This window comes from Poecilia latipinna, unplaced genomic scaffold (genome assembly GCF_001443285.1).
Source record: "Poecilia latipinna isolate Pla-1442-1.1 unplaced genomic scaffold, P_latipinna-1.0 Scaffold77, whole genome shotgun sequence".
Taxonomy (NCBI): domain Eukaryota; kingdom Metazoa; phylum Chordata; class Actinopteri; order Cyprinodontiformes; family Poeciliidae; genus Poecilia; species Poecilia latipinna.
In genome coordinates, this window is record NW_015112693.1 from 6,218 (window position 1) to 13,503 (window position 7,286).

The 7,286-nt window shown below is 36.7% G+C and overlaps 1 long non-coding RNA gene across 1 annotated transcript; it reads left to right on the forward strand.

The window, feature by feature from the left end:
• Positions 1-22: 22 nt before the first annotated feature.
• LOC106936602 (uncharacterized) lies at positions 23-5,536 on the forward strand. Its single transcript, XR_001422170.1, has 2 exons — positions 23-1,463; positions 1,964-5,536. It is a non-coding gene; the product is annotated as an uncharacterized LOC106936602 (long non-coding RNA).
• Positions 5,537-7,286: the final 1,750 nt, after the last annotated feature.

Sequence of the window (7,286 nt, forward strand, 5' to 3'; positions counted from 1 at the left end):
TATATCTCAAACTGATGTATATCTCAAACTGAGTTTTCCAGCAGTTAATGTGCTGGAGAACTCAGTTCAATTAATGTGACAACTATTAACACAAATCCCTGCTGTAGTTAAATCTGGTTATCTCAAAAGTGCCACTTAGTGTGCCACCTCCAAGCAAACAGAACTATTATTCTAACTATCATGATGACCAACAAATCTTACCTCAGGAGGCAGCATGTTCCAATATAAATTGGTCAATACGACTGCTTTTCTGAGGCTATTAGTTCTGAACAGATGTAGTATAAAAGTAACAACATGAGCTTGTCGTGTACTGAAATCAACAGAATTTTAAAGCCATGTTGTTAGGAAAAGGCTGTAGAGATGGTAAATCTTTTTGTTGATCACCTGCTTCAGGCCATGTTTTCCCTTCACTGATGCTCTTTGTGTCCACCGCTGTCAAATTTGCTCTTTTTGATAGATTCAGCTAAAATATGAGAACACACAATGAATGAGCCTATTAATTATTCAGTCCTTCTGAGGTTGAATGATTAATAGGTCAATGTTAAGTGGCTTAACAAAGAAAAATCATTTCACTGAGTATTGTCAGGATTTCAAACAGAAGAAAATATCAGAGACCTTCAGAAATCCTGGCAAGCTATAAATTAATATCAAGCATACAGAGCACTTGTCTTGACAGCCAAAGTTGAGTTCTGAATTTTAAGATTTGCTGTTTTTACTTTATCCATCCATCTCTAGATGGATGGATAAAGTAGAGCAATAGAGCAATGACCACAATAATGTTTAAATTAAATTTTAAAAATTGTGCAACTCTAATTTTAAATTGTAAAATTAGAATGATTAAAATGGAAAATATGTAGGGAATGGTGTTTAACCACTATTTAGTTTAACATGGTGTTTCAAAACAGACTCCAACTTTAGGAATCAACTAGTTGAGACCATTACTCTGGCAAACTAAATGGACTCCTCATGAGCTTTAGTTTTATTGAAATTAAAGCTCCATCACATCACTGCTCTGTCTCATTCATTTATTTTATTCATTTGCTTTTTGAGTTTCTCATCATTTGTCCCTTTTGTTCCTCATTTTGTCTTCCTGTGTCACTGCTCTCACACTGTGCTCAGTTATTGTGGTTGGTGCCTTTGCCTCAAGTCGAGGTCTGATTGTCCCTCGGACGGGGCTTACTGGATGGAACCAAGCACCTACACAGTGCCATACACCTGCCCTGCCTGCCAGAAACTAGAACAAGATGAGTTCAATCGGCAGAGCCATCTCCATCAGTGTGTTGCACCGCTGCAGCAGCCGCCACCTTCACAACTGGAGCACTCTCTGCCACCACCTCACTTTGAAACTCTTATCACTTAGTCAGGGACTCGCTCACTTCCTGTTGCATCACTACACAACCAAACAGCAGGTGCCTTAACACAGAACAGCTTTTGTCTCCTGGTGGATCCTATCCTGTGGTGAGGTGAGCTGGACATCACACACTCCAAATGACCACAGAGTTGTATTGCAGAGAGCTCTCTCCACATCAGCGCCACAGAATGGCAGAAGATTTATTCTCTAGAGACAGTTTTGCTGCAATGAAAAAAAAATGAAGAAAAACAAAAACAAACCTTTTTGTAACAGGTTTACATGGAAATAGTCTTTAGCAGAGAAGCCCAGTGAAAGCAGCAGTTTATGAGCTCAGAATATTAATTAAAATGTATGTCGATAATAATGTGTATGAAAATATTTTCAGTATTAAAGCACCTGAAAGGGAAAGGAGTGTAGTAAGTAATTCATCTAAAAGCTCAACACTTCACAGGTTGTAGTTATTACTACTGTGGCACCATCTAGTGGTCATCCCTTTACACATCATTCTCATACAAAGTCATTTTGTTTGTCAGCCTTAAAGCCATCTGCAATGTTTCTGGGTTGAGATCAGAGTGTCTAAAAAACAATTGTTGTCGTTTGTTCAATGTACAGTAAAAAGCCAAAGAAGCCACAGCGGCGGCAGATGAACAACAGACTGAAGCCTCTGACTCTGGCCTATGATGGAGACGCCGACATGTAGAAGTCTTCCTCCTTACAGACGTACTGTACAAAATTTTGTCCTCACTCAGGACGCAGGGTTGCTGGTAATACCCGTTAATGTCAGGATCATGACTGGACATTGGTCAGCAAATATGCAGACTAAGTTTCTGACAGAAAAAGAAACCGCTGAGCTCAAGACACTACAACTCTGTGTTTATTAGCAGCTTTGATGTTTCCATTTTAACATTTTAAATATAATTTTTTTTTTTTAAATAGCCTTCATGACTTCACTAACTTCCTCTGGAAGTCTGCCTTTGCTTCTTTGATATCTACTACCACAAATTGCATTCAGATCATATTTAGGGGAGAGGAGGAAACCAGAAGAGATTTCCTGTAAAAGCACAAATATTCAGTCATTAGTTGTTCATTTCTTAACAGCTTAGTTGCATGGTCTTTGCTCTTGGTCCTTCAAAGAACATTTTGTCTTCTCTTAGTCATTGCTTGATGGACAGAACTGAAAAGTAAAAATTTCACCAAAAAAAAAAAAAGGAAAGCGAGCCCAAAGGATCCTCGAGCTGCCATCATTCTGCCTGCCTCTCCCTTCTTATTTCCAGGCGTAATTTTGCACTATATTAGTGCAGCATGATATGTACTTATGTCTCGCTTTGCCATATGAAAACTGCCTCTCTCAATACAAGATGATGTACAACTCTTGTGCTAGAAATGTACAAAAATACCTTTTGCTAACAGAACTTAACAATGTTTGATAATTTTTTTGTAATACCTCTTGTATGTTGTACAACAGAATTTTGTAAATAGATTTTCTGTGATTTCACTTTGGCTATCTAATACACAATGTAATGCTCTGTATCCAAATCTCTGTTGTAGCCTTTATTTGAGCAGGTAACTGTGACTTTACATTAGGATTTTTCACCATATTAGGAAATTTAAGTTACATCAATAAAATACCCTTACCCATCTGAAACTGCTAGATTAAAAATATCTCCCTAATCTATACATTTCTGATCAAAATCTTAAGAAAGGGCAGCGCTGTTTGCATTTTGTGCTGGTGGTTTGTAACCAGGTTGTCAGCTGGTTTCTAAATGCAAAAAAAAGAAACAGGAGCAAGAGAGAAAACAAACAATATAACATTTTATTGAATACATAGTAAGTTGCTCCACTCATATCGGAGTTTTTAAATATTCGTCCATCCCCAAAAGTTTTCTGTGGGATTCCATTCAAGATAATGTGCATGACCCAAACGAGGCTCTAAAGACAACAAGCTGCTTTGTCAGGTGGCAGACAGATGAAACCCCAACCCTTCTGGTCATACTGTCCGTTTAAATGACTTCTACTCTAGAGCTGTCTTCACTGAGCTGTATTAAAAAACTACTCATTCACATTGGAAGCCATCAGGTCCATCTAATAACTTTTATTCTCATCAGAAAATGTTAAGATATTCAGCCTTTCAATGGGCTGGCAAATCTAAATGGCCAGGTTTGTAGTGTGGGCTTTGAAGACTTTTATTTTGTTCTTTAAGGCCGTCTCTCAGAAGTTGCCTTTATGATAACTGAACTGTAGTCAGAATTAGTGAGGACCTTAATTTGAGAAGCTTGTGTCTTCACAGGCAACAGAACATCTAGCTCATTGCAGTTGAAACCTCTTTAGGTCTACCTTTAGACTTTTTCGTCCCATAATGTTTTAGAGGTTTATAATGAATCTCTTACTACATCCAGCTTTGGCAGTCATGGCACTTTGTGAGACAAACTTGCTTGCGCAGCTCAACAATCCTGCCACATCCAAAGACAGAGAATGTCTTCCTACTTTTGTCTTCCTGACAAAAGCAGGAATACTTTTGTCAGGACAGAACTGAAAAGTAGGAATACTTTTGTCAGGGGAACTTGACAATGTAATGAAAATGACATGAATACCCAGATTTTAACTGTTTGAGGCAGGTCTGAATAGAATCTTAAACTTTCGACCATCTGATAATTAGATCTGTTTGAGCTTAAATGCAAATTTACCTCTATTGCCCACAATAAGAAGTCTCTTGCTTCTGTGTTTTCATGTTGAACATTGCTGTTCTTGCAGAGGTCATCATCCACCTCTACATGAAATGTGAATACTTCAAAATTCTTAATGTTTTAACCAGAAATGGATTCCAGTTTCAGTTTTCACAAGTTGTTCTTTTCTTTATTTTGTTTTTAGAAATATAGTTGTTTATCTTTGATTACTTTTTCTGCTATTTAAAGGAAACCCATTATGCAAAATGTACTTTCTGATTCCTGCTACTGGAATCACAAACTGCTAATGATGCAGACAGTAGCAGTTTATTTGCATAAAAGTGACAGCAATAAAACAGCTCATTCTGAAAGGAATTCAAAGTAGGCAGAACTAAACAGGTGAAATATCATTGTCTTAAAATGATTTTGTGCAAAATATGTAAAGAACATTGTCTGTTTTGCCCATAGATCAATGTTCTTCAATTCCAGTCCTCAGGAGCCACTGCCCTATGTGTTTTAGATGCGTCTTTGTTCCAGAACACCTGATTCAAATGATAGCATGACCTCCTCTGCATGTCATCCAGAGCTGCAGAAGCCTGTTTATCACCTACTTGTTCCAGTCAGGCATGTGGCAGAAGGAAGCACCTGCAACATGCAGGGCTGGGTCCCTGCGGGCCAGGACTGAGAAACACTGCCACACACCCATTCTATGTTGTTTAAAGGGAAGCAAATAAGGTCCTCTCAGCCATCAGTCTGCCATGTCTGTGCTTTGTATAATACCCATTTATACTTCAATCTGCATTTATAGTCTGTCTTTCAAAGAAATTGCTGCATTTAGCACAAAATTTTGTATGAAAAGACAGATTTTATAGTTTGTAGTAGTTAATTGATAAATGACTGAAGCCCAGTTGGAGGTGTTTAAAAAATTGAAACATGGGATGTTAATGGAGGAGTGTTCTGGTATTATTCATCTTGTATCACAGACAATGTAACCAACAGAAAGCCTTTATGGGAGGGTTTATTGTTAAACTCTAAATTCCTTCAGTAGACAGAGAGGTAATTAATTAAAAATTACATGTTGAACATGTTTTTTTTTTCTCTTCCACATGGCAGTGCCCTTAATTTTAAACAATAGTTTTAAAATACAACTCTTTGCATTCTAAATGGTCTTCCCCAAATACTCAAGTAATCCAAAATATAACAAGTCACTTTGAGGTGGTAGGAAGAATTATATTGTTTTGTGGAATGTGTACATGGAATGTTTAATTTATTTTTTTTCTAAGCTTATTATTTGTAAATAATGGTTTTATTCTTAATTTTATTTATTACTAATGTGACATAATGTTTCTTTTTGTACTGCACATGTTTCACATAAAGGTAATTGAAAGAAAAAACAGGAGTGAATGTGGTTGTAAAAGTGAAAAGCTACCTTGTAAAAAAGTTGCTTCTAAACTTCTCTTTTTCTTTACTGTTTCTTTATATGTATTTGATTAACTACTGATAATAAACAATCAAAAACGTGTTCTGTTATCTTTGAGGTGGATTCAGTCAAACATAATTATGAACTGACATTTATTAGATTTCACAAGCACACCAATTGACCCATAACCATAAACCTTTTACCTCTTCATATACGATACAGCATTTAATCTAGAAGGAAATATGCAAAGTAATGAAGCAGTGCCCAATATAGTCCAAATCAATAATGAAATTTGATTCTGGTTCTGAGGAGCAGAGCAGACTAGAACCAGAAGGCCTGAGTGGACTAGGAGGTGATAGTGGAAGGTAAGCGGAAGGACGTTAGAAGAGGGGTGATGTTCTCTGTTGATTTTAGTGAGAAGTGAGCAGCCGCGTTCTCAGTCTAATTTTCTTAGGCAGTCCTATGAAAATACTGTTGCAGTGATCAATAGAACTTAAGATAAACTCATGGATGAGTTTCTTTAGAAATTGCTCTAAAGAAAGACTTTCTAAAGAAACTCTAAATAATCATTTCCAGTAGACTTTTACTCCTAGAAATGTTCTTTAGGTGTGACCCAAACCAGTCCAGTACTGTAGCAGAGAGTCCGACCCAACTCTTCAGTCACTTCAGTTTAACGGTCAACAGTTGACACACCTCTTTCCTTGTTTTTAGGAGAATTTCAAAGACTGATTATGTTTCCAAACACCAGACTGACTGCACCTGAAATGGATATTTTATTTGCAGAAACAGATTTCTGTAAGTCAAACATTATTTCAGAAAAACTGAATTTTTGTATAAGACCTGAAAACATTGTGGTTGATCTGAATTTAACTATCAGTCTTGTAATTTGCATGCATGAAAAAACATGTGGATAGCCCACCAGAGCTGGTCCTGTAGATCACAGTATCAGTGATCTACATTTGTTCTTTTTAATGGGTTGAAAGAGCCAGAAGGAAACCTGACAGTTTTGTGTTTAATTTTGTGTTTTACTTATTTTGTCAGATAATGATGCCAGCTGCATTGTGACTGAATTGTTTACTTTTTTTACATCATCAGATATTTTATTTAATTTTGTAACATATCATAATAGCATTGAAATAATATAATGTAAATTTGTGTTTCTACAATGTTTTACAAAATATCCTTAGCATGTTTCATCACAATGTCAAAATTCTGTATCTTTTCGAGTGATTTAAATGTGTAGACTATGGGTGTTTTTAATAACATACTGGACTGTTTTATTCATCAACTGTAAATGTAGAGCAGAGAAGAGGAAGGCTCCAGGGGTATGGAGTCTACAATAATATAATGCACCAATAGATGTCGCTAAAACACTGCTCAACTTCCCAGCTTTACCAAGCTATTCACCCAATGGCAGAGCCACTTTATTAACAGTTTAACATTGTTCCATATGTAAATAGTCAAGTGTAAACATTAAAGTAAATATTCATATTTGTTTGATTTTGACTTTTTAGGGATAGGGCTTTAGACATCTATATTCTTTGTACGTTTTTGACTAAGACCACCGTTTGCCTTAAACTTCTACTTCTCGTCTAGAAGTGGGATTAGATAAGATGAGAGTGCTTTGCTGGAGAGGGATGGGTCAGTGGATATTAACCTTTGTCAAAGAATTCTTGCTCAAAACACAAGAAGCTGGGACACAGTGCTTCAACATTCAGACAGTCCAGATTCTGCTGGCTTCTCCCTGCTGCACTTATTCTGTCCTGATGTGCGTGCAGACAATCACATCTGATTATTTCATTCTTCTGTTGGTTAAATTGCTGTCCTCTGCTTGTTTAAATAATGTAATCAC